At 37.0% G+C, this 22,028-nt stretch overlaps 1 long non-coding RNA gene across 1 annotated transcript in view; it reads right to left on the bottom strand.

The window, feature by feature from the left end:
• Positions 1-12,653: 12,653 nt before the first annotated feature.
• The window catches only part of LOC117285983, a 15,888-nt gene continuing 6,513 nt past the window's right edge, over positions 12,654-22,028 (bottom strand). The window contains exons 2-6 of the long non-coding RNA XR_004517093.1: positions 20,150-20,279; positions 19,152-19,442; positions 18,055-18,147; positions 16,065-17,035; positions 12,654-12,901 (exon numbers count right to left, since the gene is read on the bottom strand). This is a non-coding gene — a long non-coding RNA (uncharacterized LOC117285983). The remainder of the gene's footprint in view (positions 12,902-16,064; positions 17,036-18,054; positions 18,148-19,151; positions 19,443-20,149; positions 20,280-22,028) is intronic.

The following is a 22,028-nucleotide window of genomic DNA, read 5'->3' as shown; positions in this document are numbered from 1 at the left end:
AGTAAGGGATCATGAGGAATCGATCCAACAGCTCCTAGATGATGCAAAGAAGAATAACATAAGACTCATAGGAATCCATGAAGTAGCAGGAGAAAATACAAATGACTTTAAAAAGCTGTTCACAGAATTAATGACAGAAAACTTCCCAAACAGAGGGGAAGGATTTGACATTCAGATAACTGAGGCATATAGGACTCCAACTAGCTACAATCAAAAATAATCTACACCTAGACATATAATAATCAAGATCCCAGAAACCCAACAGAAGAACAAAATACTACAAGCAGTAAAAGAAACAAATCACATACAAAGGAAAGCCCATCAGAATCACAGCAGACTTTTCAACACAAACCCTTGAGGCAAGGAGAGCCTGGAATGAGATATTTCAAGTACTAAAAGAGAACAACCTCCAAACTAGACTGATGTATCCAGTAAAACTCTCTTTCAAAATGGATGGGGAAATAAGACACTTCCATGACAAAGAACACCTGAGAAATTACATGAATACCAAACCAGCCCTACAAGCAATTCTAAACAAGATCCTAGAAAAAGACAATAAAGGCAACAACACCATGAGGCCCAGCAGAGCAAATCAAATAGGTAAGGCAAGAAATTAAAAGAAGAAGGTGAAAAAGTAAAGAGTCAACAAAAGGCCAATAACATGTCAACAATAAGTCAGTACATATCAGTTGTAACCAGCAGTGTCAATGGCCTCAAATCACCAATCAAGAGAAATAGACTGGCAAAATGGAATTAAGAAGCAAAATCCAATAATATGTTGTATACATGAAACACACCTAGTGCAAAAGGAATCCCAGAGACTGAAAGTGAAAAGATAGAAAACAATTCTCCATGTGACAGGAGCCCAGAAAAAAACAGGGGTAGCAGTCTTATTTGCAGACAAAGTAAATTTCAAACCAAAACTGATTCTAGTATTATTGATGTAGGACGGTACTATATCATACCTCTATGAATGTAAAATATCTTGTACCCACTTTATGATACATAGTAGGGACCGTGCTTTATCAGAGCTACATTTAATGATATTACTCTACAATGTTCTCTTTCCAGATGATCATTAAAATGCTAATAAAACAAATGGCGCCAGGACCACAACAGCAACAGAACTTTGCTGTTTTCTGGATATTATTCTTTTGTTTTTTGTTTTATTTTGTTTTGTTTTTAATGGAATGTGCTGAATGTCTATAATTTTGTTCAGATGACTGCAGAACCTGGAAAAACTGTTGCTGCTATTGATGTATAACATACTATTATTCGTCTTTTTATATAAATATAAATATATATATACATATATATATATAAATTGAATTTTGGGAAACTTTAACAGTGCTGCCAACTTTGGAAAAAGTCATCCCAATTTACTGTGTTGACTTGGCATTGTACAGAAATGGACAGCCATATTGGTCTAGAAAGGCTAATTTATTTTTACTTTTATTTTTTTCCATGTGTACAGGGGTAACAGACTGTATTGAATATGTAAGGTCATATCTACATGGGTTCAATTACAGAAACTAATAAAGTATTCTCTATATAATGAAAAAAGAATAAGATAAGACTATAAGAGCAAGAAGCAATTTAAATATGTTCAGGGACCATTATCATCTCCAGAATTAAGGATTATTTTAATGTTACATCATTGCCTTTTCTCTTTTACTTTCCTTTTTAGTTTTATTTTAGGGTTCCCTATTTTAAATGTTCATACAGAGATTTCTTTAACTGAAATACTGAATAGTTTCTTTGGTGCAAAAACTATAATAGTACATAGGATCCTAATGAGATAATTAATAATGTGAAAAAGGAACTAAAGGGCTAAAGGTGTAGGGCAAGTGGGAAGGGTGGGGGAAAAGTAATAAGGGAGAGGAAAAAAAATATGACAAACTAAAAAAATGGAAATAAAGTGTTTGTAAATGGGGAGGGGAGGAGGGGGTGAAGGGAGGGCAGGGACAAGGGGAAAAAATGAAAATCAAGACCTATTATGTAAAGGTACAGAATCCCAATGATGAATGTAACTGTATTGTATACCTAGATTGTACCAATAAACTCAATTAAAAAAAATAAGAACCAAGATACATCATGTAAAGGTATAAGATTCCAATGATAAATGTAACTGTATTGTATACCTATTCTGTAACTCCTCATTATTCTATGTAGGACGCTGTTCTCAAGGTTAAGATTTAACTAAGGTTAAGAGTGTGCAGAAAAGATGTGAGTTGAGTATTGGCATGGGCCTAGGTATGCTCCATAAAGGTAGGGGGAGCTCTACAGTCCAGTGGGCAGGGATATATGTGCTAAGAAGAAAATGTGGGGAGAGTGGCGTGGTAGGAAATATGGATCTGGGGGTCTCATGAGTCAGCCTTGGGAGTTATACTATTCTGTGGACATTTGGAAGCCACAGATATATAGAAGAATAGCAAGCTTGCATGCTAGTGTGTAAAGATCATTTACAGAAACCTGACAGATGACTGAGAGGGAGAATGATGGGAGCAACAGTTCCTTAGAGTCTAACTGCTGTCCTTCAGATGGTCTTAGTGCAGTCTGCCCATGGCTGCTCTCCTTCCAACATCTTCAAACAGGAGACAGTATCAGCCCCTGTGTTGCAATTAGTTCAAACTCAGGAGATCTATATCGTGCTTTCCGAGGGATTCTCTTTCTGCACTCTACCAGGGTGATGTGAAGTTCTGCTGTCCAACAAACACCAAGTAGGTGTGGAGATACTTGCCTCTCCTTGTTATGGTTTCTTCAAATCTTTACAGGGTGTTCTGGTGGTAAATTTTATGTGCAACTTGAAGAGTATTTTAGAATAAGATTGTCACTTAAATTGGGGAAATCTGAGTAAGGTAGATTGCCCTCCATGATATAGGTGGGCCTATATAATCAGCTAAAAGCCTAAATAGACAAGGAATTTTCCAGCAGACAGCTTTTGGGCTTCATCCACCTGTGATCTTACACTACCAATTGGAATGTACTAGTTGCCATAATTTTGTGAGCCAAATCCTTACAATAAATAACAAGTAGGCATATACCCTATTTTTCTGCTTCTCAGAACTACTAATACAAGTATTATCTTGATGGTTTCCAGGACTTGACTTATAGTTTGTTAGTAGTAACACAGTACCTTGCATTAGTCCAACAACGTTAACATTTTAATCCAAATGGAACTGCTGGAATAGTTCAATTTTCTTTTAGTATTTCCAATATAATTTTCTCCCCAGTATGTCTCCTTAGGATGTAGCGCTCTTATCCCTTAGTTTTCCTCATCATTACAAACTTAAGCTGAAATTCTAAAATCCCATCTAATAATAACCTGATCTCTTATGCAGAAAAAATATGTTGATGAGATATTTTAGGTAATATTTTATGAGACTTCTTGGGTTGCAAGGAAAAGATTTATTAGGTTAGCTCAAGAGATTGGGCCAGAGATTATGCCCTGTAGAGCGACACCTGTACAAACAAAACAAAAATCGTATTCAGATTTATTCTTCTAAATCTTAGAATATAAGCCAGAGTCCAGAAGAAGTCTTACACCAAGAGTCACAAGACCATAGCTACACAGTTGAAATTGAGGAAAACGATGGATTCTACATGGTTCTAATGATTGCCTGGGTTATTCTCTGCCAACCTCCTGAATATTCTTTCTATGTGTGAATCTCTCTGTGTGTCTCTATTCTTCCACTACCATACAGTTGATTTAACTAGGTAACTTGAGTTCAAAGTCTTAAGAGAAAGGATTGAGTTGATCCAGTTGATCACCATCATTCCTAGAGAGTAGAGCTTTTGGTATTAGATCATATCATAAGTTGCTGATCTGATAAGATTCAGAGCCTTTGGGTTAGGTAACCCCCTCATTCAGTTTGCTGTGAATAGCACACTGACGTGGAGAAAAATGTAGCTACCTATGCCTAAGGAACTTCCCAGAGTACTTTGCTCAGCAGGTGATGTGGATAGGAAGTACCTTTGGATAAGAAGAGGATTGTGGGTTTGGCCACCATCTTAAATTCTAGTACGTCCCATAGATTGATCATGTTAGCATAACATAACTAATGTAACATAACATAACAACATATTTCAGGTACCTTTAAGCAAAAAGATGGAAAAATCTGCTTCTTTCTTTGAAGAACTATTTTTTAATTTAATGCTTTTTACTCGGGTCCTTGCTCTTGCAAGGCAGGTGGTGGAACCACTGAGCTCAATCCCTGGCCCATTTAATGCTTTCTTGCTCATTCTTTTTATAAGTTTAGGCTGCCATAACAAAATATAAAGTAGATGGCTTAAACAAGATGAATTTATTTCTCTTAGTTTTGGAAGCTGGGAAATCCAAGATCAAGAGGCCTTCCAATTCCATTTGTTCCACGGTGAAGGTTATCTTCATTTTCACAGATGGTGACTTCTGTGTCATCACATGGGAGGGAAAGAGAGAGGAAGAGAGGTAGGGAGAAATGGAGTTGGTGAGGGAAAGAGAGAGAGAGAGAGAACAAGCTTTTTGGTGTCACTTCTTGAAAGTATTAATCATCACAAGGGCCCCAATCTGATGATCTTTTTTAAGCCTGATTACCTCTTCAAAGCTCCCATTTCTAAATAAAGTCACATTGGTAGTAAGGACTTCAACATATGAATTTAGAGGGGCACAATGTTAGGGCCGGGGATTTAGCTCAGTGGTTCCACTGCCTGCCTTGCAAGCACAAGGACCTGAGTTCAATCCCCTTACCTTAAAAAAAAAAAAAAAAAGACATTGATAGAGAGGCACAATGTAGTCCATAACATCCCTTCCAGCTTTCTAATTCATTCTCCTTCCCATGTTCATTGCCCTAAATGGTCCTGATACCATCACCCTATTCTTACCACCCCAGTACCATTTCATGGCATACCTGCCCTTTCTCTGACTTCTTTGCTTTCTATGATGGTAACTAGTAAATTGTTAATGAATCCATAAGAGTGTTATCAACAAAAGCTAGTAGAACATGAAATCCCCCTCTCCTCTACATGCTGGGCATCTCACTGTTAGAGATCACTCTAACATCTCACTGTTATTTTCATCTCTTGCTTATTTTATTTTATTTTTGGTACCAGGGATTGAACTCAGGTCCTTGTGTTTGTGAGGCAGGCGGCAGAAACACTGAACTAAATCCCTGGCCCTCTCTTGCTTATTTTAAATGGCATGCTTCCTTTATGGTAACATTTAATAGAAACATTCAGAGAAATATTAAAATCTAATAGAAAGAAGACCAAATATTTATCAATAACTCTTGATTTCTCAGATGCCACAGATATACAAATACAGACTAATAACTCAAGTTCTGTAGAAAATTCATGTTTTGATTAGTGTTAATTCAGTTCTTTTACCTACACATTCATCTTTAAGATTTTAAAGTAACTGTAAGCGGAATAAGCATTTGTTCTATGCATCATTTTCAGAGTTTGCACAAGACCTCGGGTATCCATTGTGCATGTGACAAGGAAGGCGGTTTGACTATCACACACAAATTTCTTCCAGTTTCCATTGCCTTTGCAATATTCAGAGAAACTGAAAAGAAAAAGAACATTTTTCAAACTACTCATGGTGCTCTCAGCACTGCCTTGTGCTTTTTGTAACAAGATTATAGATCCACTCTTGAAGAATTACAAACTTCTCATCTATTTTTACTTTATAAAGATGGTAGCTCAGAGCAATGTGGTCTCTTTTATACAAGTTTGGGCTTGAATGTCACATTCAGCAGTCACTGGGCCATGTTTAGGTTATTACAGTGTCTTTGTGCCCTTCTTTCTTCAATGTCAGACCAGATAATACTTGCCCAATAAAGTGGTTATGAGATTAGAGATAATTGTGTGTGTCAAGTGCCTGGCACATGGCAAGCTGTCCTTACATTGTTATTTGGAGAAGGGCTGTGGCCAGCTGTTTACATTTCAAGAACATTTATGTCTCTGAGTCTGATGTTGCTTTAAAGCCTTCTTTCCTGCTTGGTGGCCGACTTTCCCTTTTCTTATTGTTCTAAGAATACTTCTCCTTTTGGGCCATTGTCAATAGTAACAATTGTTTGGTTGTTTCATCATTGGAGAAGCCTTCCTGGAGCCTGGATGACAGAACTCCCTGTCTGATATGTCTAACAGCTTGGGAGCAGAGACAAAGCTCATGGAGCTCACTTCCTGGTCTAGGAAAAGAACAGCATTCCCAGCCAAAATAGATCCTCATCTGGCAAACACTACTAAGAATAAATGGAAAGGAAATGAGGGTAAAAACCCACTGTGGGGGCTATTAAGCAGAATGCTTCCAGCAATATAAAGATTTTCAAAGTTTGTAGGAGGCAGCAGTAGGTATGATAGCACAAGAACCATCATTCTACCTACTTCAGTTTATAAATTGGATAATAGGCAAAATGGATCTATTTTGATTAAATGAACATAGATATTGTATTTAGGGAAATATGCTCACTTGACTGCATTTATAAACAAGGGTAATGCAGTCAAAAACACAAAAACCAAACTATGGGGTTTAATAGGAAATTGGTTAGTTTGACATGAAACAGATACTCAATTTCATCTCCTTCCCATCTATAATAAAGCTTAGAATAAAAACCATATGATGCTTTCTGTACCTTTCCAACTTTTCAAAAATAAAATGAGTGCAAATTAGAAATAAAAGCTGGAGGAAGAAAAGCAGCAAAGAAAAGTATTGCAATAGAAGAGAAGCTACTTGAGCAACAAAATTTTGACTTTACAGTTAATTTACTGTGACCTTCTGAGAAAAAAAGTATTTCTGACACATAGGACAATGTATCCCTAATACATGAAGAACTCTTACAAATTAATTAAAAATGACAAATGTGAGTAGTCAATTCACAGCAGGAAAAGGCAAAGGGTCAATAAACAGAAGAGAAGATGTTTGACATCAATGTTAGCAGTGAGAGAAGTCAAATCTGGGTAGCACTTGGGGTGGGGGGAACAGTGTCCCTACCAGCACAGCATAATGAGTCCTAGCATTCAGTTTTGGTGAAATGTTGGCCTAATAAATGTTCTAGGGATGTTCTATAAATTTCTTTAGCTAAAAATGATCTACTAGAATTTATTAAAATGTAAATCTACATGCTTTATCTATCATTTCAGTTCTGAATAGTTACATGACAGAAATAAAAATGCAAATATAGGCAGGGCACGGTGGCCTGGTCCTATAATCCCAACTACTGGGGAGGCTGAAGCAGGATTGCCAACTTTGGGCAAATTAGTGAGACCTTATCTCAAAATTAGATTAAAATTTTTTTCTTGCTTTTTTATTGGTTGTGAGATTACTGAATTTCTTTTTGGCCCATTCATACATGTACTTAACATGCATTTGATGGACATTAGAAAGTGTTGCCAGAGAGCCTGAGCAAGGTGGAGAACTTCAGCTAAGTCTTTAGGGTCTAAACCAAGGGAAAGCAGGGCCTCCACTTCCGAGGGAAGGCCAGAGATGCTGGCAAGAACCTGCAAGAGAAGCAGTGGTGGTGAGCTGGGTTAGGCATGGGTTCAGGCAGCCTGGCACAAGTAACCATGGCCTGAGAATGGCACAGAAACCATTCTTGCCCACCAGGGGCTAACATCACTGATAGGCAGTAGCCAAAGCCCAGACAGTGATGCTCTCCAGTGTCGCTCTGACTACCAAGGACCAGAACCTTCTCCCCACTCCTACTCAGTTCCTTGGCTATATGTAGACTCTGAGTTTTAGGCACACCGGTGGGGAAAAGAAAGATATTCCAAATGAACGGGGGCAGAATCTTCTCCGAAGTAGAAGGATGGATCTGTAATTCAGAAATTACTTTGAGTTAAACAAAAATTAAATTACATTTCCTCCTTATCAAAGCTGTAGGTTTGTACTAGCCATATGCATTTTATATACTTACATTTGAATAATGAAAAAATTGTTAAAAGAGGCTGCCTGTCTCTGGGAGTGGGGCTGTACAGTTGGAACAGGAGAGACTATTGGTTTCATTTTCATCCTTTCTGTACTGCTTAAATTGTTAGATCAACACACTCATATATTGTGTCTGACTAAAACAGTATAAACTGCAAAGACAAAAATGGCAGGTTCAAATAATTTTGTAGTACATGCTAAAAGCCAAGACACAAAACATCTCTTTTGGGCAAACTATTAGTATCTCCAAGCCTCAACTTGCTAATTTATAACATGAAGATATTGAGGTAAGTGATTGATACAATCCTTTCCTTCTTGAAAATTCTCTTAGGGTATGTGAGTTTCCTGATATCAAAATGTATCCCACTAAGTACAGAAAAGAGTCACTTTTTTTTTATGAGGGACCTGGAATAAGTTTACATATTCATTAGAGCCTCCTAATTTAATGTTCTGAAGATAACGATTACAAGGACTATAGTTAAAACAAAACAAAACAAAATGAAAAAAGCACACCAGAATTGTTCCAAGAAATGTGGACTTGGTTATCTATCAATCTCAGTACTGCCAATAAGTTTTTGAATGACCTTTAGAAAGACATTTTAAACACTTTTGGTTAGATTATACCTCTATAGCAGATGCTCCCAGCCAGGCTGAACATGAGAATTGGCTGAAGATCTTTAAAAATATATATATATATATATATATTCTGTACTCTTAACAGATATGCCCCAGAAAGACATGTACACAAACATTCACAAAAGTGCTATTTGTAATTACCCAAAACTAGAAACAATTTGTATGCCAATCGAGAATAGAATGGATAAAGAAGGTGTGCTAATATGATTGGATATTAGAGTAAATGTTGGCAGACGTTTTTCTGCAAAGGGCTAGACGTTTGCCATCCTTACTGTCTGTAATTAAACTCTGCCACTGAGGCAGATGTAATGGGGCATGGAATCCCAACACTCATGAGGTGGGGCAGGAAGCCAGCCGGAACTACACAGATTCTGTCTCAAAACAAAATAAACAGCAGCAACAACAAAAATAAGCAACTCCTCCAAAAAATACAACTCTACCATTGTATCATAAAAGCTGCTGTAGAAAATACTAAAAATTAGCCTGAAGATGTTGCAATAAAACTTTATTATAAAGTGGTGGCTTGACCCCTTCCTACAGGGCAATAAAAATGAATGGTAGCTACATAAAGCAACAAGAGTGAATTCACACTCATACTATTAAGGGAGAGAAGCTAGATTCAAAAGAACATGTTGTGTAATTATGTTTGTGTCCATTTTACAAATGGTAAAAAAGTATGCTTTTGAAAATTAATAAAATTAATTCTTTGTACACTTACAGAATTTGTACATTTTTTCTTAATGCAAGGTTTATTTCAATGAAAAATGTTTTAAAAGAATATTTTAGGGTCTCATTCTGTAGAAAGAGTTAGGTAGTCAGTGGTGTGATGAGGATGTGCCTTTCTGTGGCTCTGAAGAGGTAAGCAACATGGACAAGGTCACAATTTTTGGCAGAGTTGAGACAGAGCCATTCTTACTGTGTTGGGCACAGGGTGAGTGAATCCTACAGAAAGTGAGAATATGGGACCCATCCTTGAGAACTGAAAATTAGCTAAAGGAAGCCAAGGTCACATTCCAGACTTCAGCCTGGAGTGATATTTGCACTGTCACCTGAATATTCTCCTTGACTTCTGCCACCTGGATGGCACCCAATTCAGAGCTTGGCAGATTTTTGGGAGAGCTGGGAAGCTGCCAAAGGGCTGGTGGAACTCAGCAGGGGCACAGAAACCAGCTGTGAGAGTGGATGGTCTGATTCTCTTATTAGAGGGCACTATGATGTAGCAGACCTATCCAGTTTTGGGGTTCTGTCTCATACAACGTTGCATTCTGGTTTTGCAACTTGTTTGCTAATTACTGAAGTTTACTCAACTCTAGTTTTTCTCATTTGTAAAATAGGCATACAGTCTCCCTCCACTCCATCTTCTCCGTCCCTCATATATACAAAGGTTTGTTTTGTTTTCTCTTTTTCATTCTTCATTGAGCCAACATTTATATGCCAAGTTCTGTTAAACATTTTGCAAATGTTGTCTCTCGTAATCCTTGTCAACAAGGAAGGTTCATTTATGATATTCATTTAATACTGAGGAAAATAAGTATCCGAGAATTTAAAGTGAACAAATTATGATCACACATGTAGTAAGAAGTGGAACCAATTCCCACTAAGGAAGACTGGGAAGTTGAGCTCTGAACCACAGCTTGTGAAAATAAAAATACTTGTCAATAATGATTGTATCTGTCCACAGATGAAATTTAATAGAGGTTAATGCTGCACTTTTCTTCAAAGAGCTATGTGTTGGAACTGAGGCTCTGCAGTCAAAAACCGTGGATTGTGGACTGGGAATGTTGCTCAGTACCCAGCATGCATGAGGTCCTGCATCAGATCCTCAGCACTACAAAAAATGACAAAATCCTACCTGGATTCCACTAGCCTGGTAAATCACCTCTACTTCAGCAGCATAGTAAAAGCACTGATTAGTCAACTCTTCTTAAGCATTTTCTCTAGGCTGAATGAATTTGGATTCTCCATAATTCTGAATATTTGCCTCAAACCGAAAATAACTTTAAAATATTTTTTCCTAAAGTTTTATGAAAAAGTTGTATTGTTTTTTATAATCTGGAGTGTTTTTTTGGCTCAAACTTTTAATTGATTCTTTTGGTATTTTAGTTATTTCCTATCTTTTTTTTATTGGCTATGCAGATTAATGGATTTTATTTTGGCAGATTCACACACATATATAAAATTATTTGATAATACTCTCAGCAAGGTGCTGTCTTAAATATATAAAATATAGATGTTATTTACTTGTTAAACCTCTCTCTTCAGGCACACATATATATGTGAACACACACACACACACACACACACACACACACACACACACACTCATACCCACCGCATTCCACCTTGCAGTTCTTATCTGTGGCTTTACTCTGGGCATGCATAACTACATGATCCCAATGATACCCTTGAAAGAGCATTCTCAACTTAAGTGGGAAGGCAGAGGTCTTATTTGATTTATTCAGATCTCTGTATCAATATTATTCTGTTACTCTACGAGTCTACCTGACATGGAAGTGTAAGACACAGAAGTTCTCACCTGGCCTGATATGAATCCCCAACTTCATGCGGAACTGAATCAGCTATTCCCACTTAAAAACAATCCATACACTGACATCTTGCCAACTTAACAGATACTGCTGGATTTTCTACAAATTAAAAAGTGATGAAAGTGATATGGTTATTGGTGATAGTGCTGCTAAAATACAACCCCTTCTTTATATGAGATGCTTTCTTATAAATGAAAACAATGAATCAGATTTGGGAATCATTTGACCAACAAGTCCACTTGGGAGGGACGAATGACAAATCATGAAATAAGCTAGCAACTGGTTTTAGATTGCTTTTTTCCCTACCATGTGCTCACATGTAAGACTTCATTAATATTCCAAGGAGAGCGAGTTTTTTCAAGCTATTTACAAAATTAAAAACAAAGCTTAATTTTAATGACATAACATTTTGACGCAAAGATTAGAAGAATGGTGGAGTAGCATTTAAAATCAGTCGCTAAAATATATGAGACACGTGTTGGAACCACTGCATTTTAAAAACAAACCACGAGAATGCTGTTAATTTTGGAAGGCCCATTTATCCAGTAAGATTGAAAGATTTAGTGTTCCAGTAAGAGGAGTTTGGAATTCCAAAACACAGACAAATTGACATTTTTATTGTTTTGCTTGGTTTGGTTTGATTCCAGGAAGTTAGGAGACACTGGGCCACACAGTATAGATGACGAGCCATGGCGAGGATGCTGCTCAGCTAGAGCCCGGATGCACTCTCAGCCCTGCACACGACTCTCTGCAAAGCCTGCTCTGTTTTGGGCCCATCCGTTTGCTTCTTTGTGCTTAGTTCTATGCATTTTGCACAGGTGAGTAAATTGCAAGTATAGAACAACATACGTACTGAAGAACTTGCTTTTATGTTACCAAGGAGCAAATGAAGAAACTACCACTGTTCTATGAGGAGTTATTTGTTGTAAACAGAAGGTCTTGCTATAGTAGCTTTACAAAGGCCTTCACAGAAAAAAAATTGTCAGGCCACACAAATGTACACATGTACATATGATGGTTCTTTAAGTGATTTCAGACTTTTTAAAAACAATCATTAAAAATCAATTTTTAACAGTGACTATATTTTGAATTTGGATTTTCTTAGCTCTCTCCACTTTGGCTGTGTTGAGAATTAAGACCCCAGAATACTTTTCTCCACCATTTTTGACAGTGATTCATCCTGTTTTTTTTTAATCTGCCCACTGGGAATGTCATGTAAATTTCTCTTGAAAGACTGGAATTGGCTTCAGTTCAACTACCACATTCCCTACAGTGCATCAAATGTATACTACCTATGCTGCAAAAAAAAAAGAAAGAAAAAAAGCAAAAAAAAAAAATGTATTTTTAAATTATCGAATGATGTCAGCTGAAACTTGCAAATTTACTAAACTAATGAGCATAAAATTATGATAAGAATCTTTCTTCTACACATATTTCTGATAAAATTTTAGCAGTATTATTTAAAGCCAAAATAACAAACTATAACTGATTGGTAGTCTGCTTACTATACAGTGTGTCTTTCTGACAAAAACTTTATTTTTTCTTCAGTTTCATTTCTAAGGCAGGTATTGGGTGGCTGATTCAAGAGCGGAATGTCAGCACTCAGGATTTGAAAAGCGAATTGAGGTGGTGACAGGGCCTTGCTCTGTGGAAGCTTTGGGGGAAAGGATCCTTTTATGCCTCTTCAAGCTTTTTATAGCCCCAGGCATGCCTTAGCTTGTGGCAATAAGACTCAAATCGCTGCCTCCTTTGTACATGGACAGCTTCTCCAGGTGTCTGTTTTTCATATAGTGTTCTTTATGTGTGTTTCTCTCTCCTGTTTTTAAAAAAACATATATAAGAGTAGTTATCTTTGGGATTATGGGCACATCTTATTCCTTATGACCACATCTTAACTAATTATATCTGCAAAAGACCCATTCCAAATAAGGCTATTTGGAGATATTAGGGATTAGGACATCAGCAAAGCTTTTTGGGAGGCATTGCTCAAATCATAACACCCATCACACACTATTCTAGGTGCTGGGTTACAACTTGAATGGAACAAAGTTCACGCTCTGCAATTGTAAGAAGGTTGCCACTAAATAAACCAAACCCCAAAGTATCAAGTAGTGATAAATGCTGCATGTATAATTATACAGTTAAACACGCAATTAGATTAGCTGGCCAGAAAGATTGTTCCAGGGTGACCTTCAAATAGGACAAGAAGGTGGCAGCCATGCAAAAATAAAGAAGATTCCAAGCAAAATCTTCCAGGAGAAGAGAGGCTGCCCCCATTCCTTTGATTGCATCAAAAGCTGCCAACATGAAGTTTCTGTCCTTCCCATGAATTTATGCTCTCCTTCATAAATTATCTGTCTAAATTGGGGCTTCTTGTGTGCATTTATGGGGTACAGAATGCATGCATAGAATGTTTTATGATCAAATTAGGGTAATTAGCATTCCCATCATCTCAAACATTTATTGTTGTTTGTATGTTTATGTGTGTGTGTGAGAGAGAAAGAGTGTTGGAAGTCTTTGAACTTTTTTCTACTACTTGTAGAAAATTTTCAGTAAAGCTGTGGACAGATGGGTTAGCAGTCCCAGGAATGGGACTCTTCATGCTGTAAAGCAAAGTATTCATTTTTAGTTTGAAGATGACATATTGTTTTATGAACTATGAGGCAATTTTTATTTTTTGACAGCTATTTTCCAAATATAAACTGAAATATTGCAAGAATTGTAGAAAATAACGAAATTATCAGTGACAGGATAATCTTACTATTTAGATAAGTCTTGTTCATATCTCCTTAGTGACAGTCATAAATGAGGAGCAACCATGAAAGGGATTATGATCATTCACACAACAGCCATCCTCAGATTTACCTTTAAATTACCCCAAAAGTAACCTAGAAGTTGCCATTTTGATCAGATACGCCTATATTTCATAGAAGTAACATTTCCCCAAGAACCTTGCTTCCCCTTTTTAATTCTAAAGACCCCACACTACAGTATATAGTGATCTGAGCCTGAGATCTAAGCAGTTTCGTCTCAATGAAAATTAAAACATTGATGACAAAATGAAAAACTGCCAAGCAGATCAAAGGGCCATGATCTCTTGCACTTCTTTTATGTCAGGTTTGGGTTTGCATTTTTAATGTGCCTAGCAAGATTCACAGTAAAATGTAGGGCACCTTTTTAACCTCTCTATTGTTTGCAGACATAAGCACATTATATTCACCAAGCTATTAACTTTTCCATATGCCTGTCAGTTTTCAAAAAAAGACCAAGAAATTGTTAAAAAAAATATGTGTCAGAATCTAATTCAGAAAGTGAACGTACTCAGCTCCCAGAATAACCTCGGGACTGACCCAGTTGAGAATGCAATGAGAAGCTTTCTAAGAATATGATTGCTTCTCAGCAACTCTCTATGAATTTTCTTATGAAAAAATTTAACAAGGGCTGTGACCTTTCAAGATATTTTAAAATCTAAAGCTGCTCAACTTTTCATTCATTGGTGGAGGATCAGTCTATAATTCCTTACAAATTAATTAAATAAACCAATCTTTCTGTAAGAAAAACATTTCATGATTTCATGAAACTTACAGGAGAGTTACACTTTTTATTGAGTTATATTTCAAATAAATGTGTTAAAAGAAAGACAGAAGATTAAACAGAGTCAATTTTACCACTGCCCTTCATGTCAATCCAGACTACCCTAAACAAACTAGATATGTGTTCGTCCAAGTGTGGAAGGGTAGAGGAAAACCAAACTGCCACTCACCCCAAATCTTATCCACACTTTGGCTTCCCAGAAGCATCAGACGCAGGTGTGGGGCACTGGGTGTGGGGCACTCAGAATCCTGGCCCAGGGGAGAGTACCAGGAAGATGGCAGCTATTAAGCACAAGGCACCAGCACAGCCAGAAATTAGGTCAGTTCTTATGCTATCAAGTTTCTGTTGCTTCTTAAAGGCACACAGTGGTGTTTCTCAGAGGACTGAAAACTGGTTCCCCAGAAAGGTTAACAAATGAGCTATGAATACATTGCTAGTATTTGTGTACCAAATAGTTAACCAAGGCTGGTAGACTCTAAAGTCACATAAATAAGGTGTTAAGAGTGCAATCTCTGTAGTTTCTGAGAATTAAGATCTAATATGCAGCCTACTCCAGGGAGACCATCTGTATATGAACACTCTTTCAGAACAGAAAGGTCAGAACCTAAAAGAGGGAGCCTTTGAGAAAGCTATCACTTTTTTGTGCCTTTAAAAAAACTGTATTTATGTGCATTTATGGGGTACAGAATGCACGTATACAATGTTTTATGATCAAATTAGGGTAATTTGCATTTCCATCTTCTCAAACATTTATCATTGTATGTTTGTGTGTGTGTTAGAGAGAAAGAGAGTGTTGGAAGTCTTTGCACTTTTTTCTACTACTTCTTTATAAAGTATGTAACAAATTGTTACAAACTGTAGACCTGCTACACTATAGAATATTTTGTTTATATCTCCATCAAAACAAGATTCATTTATTTGCTTCTAGAAGTATATTGCAAGGACAGGTGCAAGACTCTGTTGCCTTTTTCCTGTCTCTCAAGGTTCACATGTGAGTGAGCAAAATAAGACAGAGTGTGCTACAGATAGAAAAATCACAGCCTTGAGATAGTTTGCAGCTTCAAGGAACAAAACAAGAGTTAGCACTGGGAAGCAAATGGCAACTTAGTGCCCAGATAAGTGCAAATGCAGGTGAAGGTGTACTGCCTTCACATTAGACTAGCACCATCCTGCCAAAGTGTCTGAGGGAACCTGGCTATCGTGATGTTTTCTGTCTTTCCTTACACCACTCTGACTTGCTCCCAAAGCTACCTGGACATACTGGCCATGGTGAGTTTTCAAGCATCAGTAGGGACTAAGAAGAAGAACGAGAGAAGATGCTTGACAGTTGTGAGTTATTTCAGAAAAGTGAGGAAGAGAGAGTTGATATCATGAGTCAAACATACCTCAAGTTTCAGACGCTTTGCAGATCATGTTTGTGTAGTGAAACACATTTCCTCTTCCTTTGTCATTCACTCCACGGTCGCCTCTGGATTCTCTCAGACCTTGATAATATCTGCAGTTGGATTTTTAAACTATGGTTCTAAATCAGACTGCTCTGGAGAAGGCAGATGGATTTAATCATGATGGTTCCCTAGGCATGAACCAAACAAAGTAGTCATAAATGAGACATATGTGGCTCAAGCAACCTTGCAGTGAAGAGGACTAATTGGGGTGGATGAATCCCAAATTCTTCACATTAGAACTCTGCTTGCTTCAAACTCACCCTAGTTGTTTGCTTCTGCAGTTGGAACCACAGAAGGTCCCACATCTATAGTTCAGAGGAAACATAATAAAAAAAAAAGATCACTTTCATCATAGCCAAAGTAAATCAGTTGCAAGGACTGGGAGTTGGAATAAAAAGAAAAGTGAGAGAGGGATTTTGCTTTACATCAGTATTCTGAAGCTCAAGATCTTTCTCTAGTGTAAGGATCGGAGAGCTATGGTCAAAAGGCCAAACACAGTACAATGCTGAAAACTAAGCCTTTCTTTTTTTCATTTTAAAAAGGAAGAGAAAGAGGAGAAGAAGAAAAAAAGAGGAAGACAAGAAGAATGAGGAGGGAGAGAACTGAGAACTATGTCATCGATTAAATCTAAAGTATGTATCATCTAACCTCTTGAAGAAAAATTTGCTGATCCTTCACAAAACACTATAATCTCCTAGCGCTCTGAAATCACTGCACATAACCATTGATGGGAGTGTGTGTGGAGGCACCAGAACCAGGCTTTTAGGAGGCTTATGCATCTGGTGAGTAGAATGCAATTCAATTTACCTGGGTGGGAGAATAGAAAACACAGTCAAACTCTGGGCCTAGAAGGAAACAGAGATTTATCTTGGCTGTCTTCATAGGTTTCTCTGGATCAAGAATCTCCTCCTCTGAAGATAGAAATGTTTAGATTTCAAGAAATGAAATGAAACTATAAGAATTGACCCATATCTGTAAAAAAATTATAAATCATACATTTATATGAGTATTTAATAACACATATTTCATTTATCAAATAATAATGGCATGCCAACACCTGCCACCATCGTAGATAACAGGACACTAACACTATTTGTGTTGCCCTCTGCCTAAACTGATGATACTGTCCTGTCTTTTACTCCCTCTTTCTAAAAAACAACAATTTGACTTTTATATTAGTTGTTCCTTGTTTTTCATTATAGCAATACTATGTATGTATGCATTCCTAAAAATATACTGTTTAATTTTACCTGCTTTTGAACTTTATGTAGATGGAACCATATATATATATTCCACTAATTTGTTTTTGCTCAATATTATACTTTTGAGATCCATCAAAGCTGATGCTTGTAGCTAGTACCAAACACATGTACACAATATTCTAGTCTATGTAGTCTATCCTACTCTTAATGGCTATTCCTCTCTCTCTTTTTTTTTTTTTTTTGTACCAGGGATTGAATTCATGACCTTGAGCTTGCAAGGCAGGTGCAGCACCACTGAGCTAAATCCCCAACCATCCTCTCTTTTTAAATTGGACAAAATTTATTTTTTCCAAGGAAGTCATTAAAATCAATACTAGAAACAAACAAAGTTACTAACACAGGAAATAAGATGTCAGATAAGGATGTATTATTCTTAGTTCACAGAGCATTTTAAAGTCCAACATCTCTCTTCTTAGAACTCCTCATTCTTGTATGAGTAAAATGGTTGGCTTATCATATCGTGCTCAGTTTGATTTGCTACGACATTCATCTGTACTCTTTTTGGTGATCTGTATTTTAAAATCACCAGTTCCTGGATGGCATTGAAGGGCTTTAGCACTACTTTGGAGACTGCCCCTGTCCTTTTGTCCTTACCCTTCTCATTAAGAACATTCAGTACACTTCCGTAACCAGTCTCAGATTGCATTTCAGAACATTAGGGCAAATACCTTTCTTTATAGAAGAGCTTCCTTCATACTTCAGGCTGCTGACAACACCTGACTTGATGTTTATAAGCCAGTCGTTCTAGACCTACAGTAAATCTGATAGTGACAAATTTTTGTTATTCATCTTCCTTATCAGGCTTTTGTTCTTGAGTCTATTAAAGGATCAATTTCATCTATGGAATCTTTATAAAAATGCATAGAAATCATAAATGAAATTGAGCCATTACCCCTTCAAGTCCTGACCTTGGCTAGAGGACATTTCTCAACTCCTATTGATACAGCCATTCTTCCCTCCCCCAAGAGAGTACACAGAGCATCAGTGTTCAATCCCAAGAGAAAACCACCACTGTGCAAGTAGCATTAGCTAACGTAGCATTCAAAACTACTAACAACCATTTCATCCCTTCCTACAGAAACAGACAAGAAAATATTTCTGAGAGTGGTGGAACATTTTGTTTCTCTGACCTTTCTCTAAGTTCCTTTTCCTCTTTGTTGTATATTTCACAGGCAAGTTTCAATTCTGAATAATTACCATATGTTTGCCTCCCCTAGAGAATGACCTGAGATGCAAAATCTCATTTTTAAGCTTCTCTGCTTAAAGCAATCAGTGCCATAAATTATACATTTGTTACTTGATATGCATTTTCCAATAGGTAGTCAAAAGCCATCCCACATGAATACTCATTTTCACATTAAAGGTGAAAGACTAGAAACACCATCCCCCAACAGCAAGAGACAGATACTTTTCTTTTGAAAATCCTGCTTATGCCTGGTGGGAAGTTTTATTTCTAGCTGCAGAAGCATCATTTTAGATGTGCATAATCAGTTCAGCAAACTGCTTCTTTTAGTGATAAATAAATATCAAATTAAACTTGCAATTAAAGTTTACTAAAAATATAGGTTGTTATAATTGTGTTGGTGATAAGAGTACAGAAGTAGAAATGATTGATGATGATTTCTAATTATGCAGCTGTGATCAGAGCGCACATGTCTTTAGAGCCACCCACTGGTCTTGAGGTAAAGAAAAGACATTGTCCTGGGAAAGACCTTTTTACATAGCATCTAGATGCAAAATATCTCTGTCACCCCTTGGCACTTACCTTCACTAGGACAACTGGATTAATAGAGCTCTGGAGTGACATTTCTTCTTTTCCTTATTTTTGTTCTGTTAACTGATAGATCTGACTTCTTTTTAAAATGCCATTGGGTTTAGAAATTACCAAGTGAGGAGAAGTGCTTCCTATTAGAATTCAGGCTTCTCTCTTCCCTAAATTATGATATTCTGTCTTGGTATGAAAAATAGCTTACTGATGACGTTCATCATATTATTAAGAAATAATATCATTAAATATTTGACTTGTAGATGGAAGACATGGGTTTGGTCATGGTACCTGTAATTTAAAGTAAGAAAACATGCAAAGCAGGTAAGTTAATTTTTAAACTGCATATTTTAGATTAGTATATAAACCACATTTTTCTTCTCTGTTATTCACTTCTACAGAAAATCATTATTTTAGAAAATATAATTTTATGAACAAAGCACCAGAAGTCTATAAACATTATGTAAAACTGTAGTATCTCAAACATTGTTCTCATATTCCAATCATATATTACCTAGTACTACAATAAAAAAAAGCAAATAAATAAATAAATAAATAATAAAGAGGGGGAGAAGGAAATAGAACAGGAGAAAAAGGTGAAGGAAGAAGGGAGAGATAGAGGATAATATTATTACTATTTTGACTGTAAGCAAGAAATTCTGGGTGGGAAAAATGATAAAGTTGTAGGAAAAAAAGAATACGGAAATACTGAAAAGGTTGTCATCTGACAACCTTAGGTGTTGAGGCTACCAAACTAACAAGTTTTACCAATATTTAACCTGAAAACCCTTTAATTAAGAAGATACATGCAACTTTCCTTCATTGAGGTGGCTTGGTGTGATGGAAAAGAATAAAAATGAACAAACCAATAGCTGTTTTAAAAGTTCAATGCTGCTTTTTGGAATCCTCACCACTGAAGTGAAAAGTGACCTTGGCAATATTATATAACATATTGACCCTCCTTTCCTCATATGGGAAATGGTATCCACCAACCCTACCTGTATCATGGAGTCATCTGAGAATCCAGTAAGATCATTTTTGTGTCAAAGTTCCTTGAAGGTTGCAAAGCAACCAAAGTATCACATGACCTATAACCACAAGCAGAACTCATGCTTTCTGTTCCTTGGCCTGTAAAGTAGAAAGTCAAATACAAAAGATAATGAAGAAGGTGGGTTGCATCATTTTTATGGAAAATGCAGCCAATCCTATTATCCACAGCCTGCTTTTTAGATGCTTATGTTATACTTAAACATCACACTTAAAACTCCCCCCCACACACACTGCTATTAACACAGAGCAAATTTCAGAAACGGAGACACAGCCTTTGGAAAAAAAAAAAAAAAAAAAAGAAGTCTGCCTGGTGGCTCCTCTCCGACAAGTCAGCCAAGTGCCTCCTGTCACACCTGGCCAGTTAGCCGTGGCAGACAGACTTGGTGAGAACAAAGGCAGACGCACACCCAGAGCTGCTGACACATCCTTTCTTGCTTTTGACAGCAGCTCAAATGTCTGGGCTCCAGAAAGGAAATAGAAGTTTGGAAAAAGAACAAAAGGTTTAACATGTGGGGCTGAATTTGGAGGACATGAAAAAAATAAAAATAAAAAAGGGACCATTGTTTATTCCCTCCCCGGGCTCAAGTATTTTATCACATTTCTATAAAATTAGTCTTAGCTCCAAAGCTTTGTTTGCAGGAGGGTGTGTCTTGTCCATGTGGAAAACCTCCATGACTTTTCCACACTATTCTGTCCCTCTCTCCTTTGCTCAGTCATTCAGGGTCTTTGTCTGCTGTGATCCCCAAACACTGATCTTGAGGATCAATTTTATTTGTGATTTAAAGTTTTGAAGACCATAGTGGTAGGGAAAAAAAAAATCAGATTCTCTTGGAGTAAAACCAGTTACTTGTCAGTCATCTGTAAGAAGAGCCCATTTAACTCCTCCTTTCTCTAGTCAGTCAACTAATTTTGTTTAAGTGAATATACTGTCAAAGATACTGTATACTTTTTTAATCCTTTAATTCAGCAAATTGACTGATATGAGCAATTTGTCACTAAAGTGGTAAGATTGTTTTTGTACTTGCATCTCTTTCCCTACTCCTGTGTGTGAGGCTGGTGTTGGCAGTTGTTACTCTGTGGTAGGACTTCTAAGCCGGCCTACCACTGTTGGGTGGACAAATGTTTTCAGTGGGAAATCGTGAACTGGTTTGAGATAAGGAATGCTTGATTAGAAAGTCCCTTTCCCCGTCGTTTCATCTGTACTTTCTTTTCCTTTTGTGGTTCTGTAATGTGAATCCTGTCCTAGTCACCAAAAATCTTGTCACAGAGGCATGAGCTTACACGTACACACTCCTCTTCACAGACCACTATTTTACCATTTTTTTAAAGAGACCCTCATAGATTCATGTATTAAGAGACATAATTGGCATTAGCCCTCTCTGAAACGATAGATTTCAGAAACAAAAGAAAAATAGTGGGACCTGCAGAGGAACAGTTCCCCCTCATTGGGATTCTCTATACCACCAGGGCAGTCCGTTCTAAAGTCTAAAGTCACCATGATCATTTGCCCACGTGCACAGCATTTCAGGCTGCCTGGAGAGCAATTTTTGAGGCTCTCTTTTCATTATAATGCAAGAGCATATCCTGCTTTTTGCCTGCAGCACATTTGTTAAAGTAAATTTGAATTCTTTGAAAACTTAACATTTGAAAGAAAAGAAAAAAGACGGAAACCTCAAGCCTAAGCAAATTTTTATCTCTCTGGAAAAGCAATTGATAAATAATACAATCAAATTGAGAATACATTTTCACACTGTTAAGCATTTATTTAGTAAAAAGTAATGTTTCTGGAAACAATTATATTTTGATAATTTCCCCAAGGCCAGACCC

Source organism: Fukomys damarensis, unplaced genomic scaffold (genome assembly GCF_012274545.1).
Source record: "Fukomys damarensis isolate Sample0158 unplaced genomic scaffold, DMR_v1.0_HiC HiC_scaffold_14, whole genome shotgun sequence".
Classification (NCBI taxonomy): domain Eukaryota; kingdom Metazoa; phylum Chordata; class Mammalia; order Rodentia; family Bathyergidae; genus Fukomys; species Fukomys damarensis.
The sequence above is the reverse complement of the archived record's forward strand: the minus strand, read 5'-3'. Positions and strand labels throughout refer to the sequence as shown.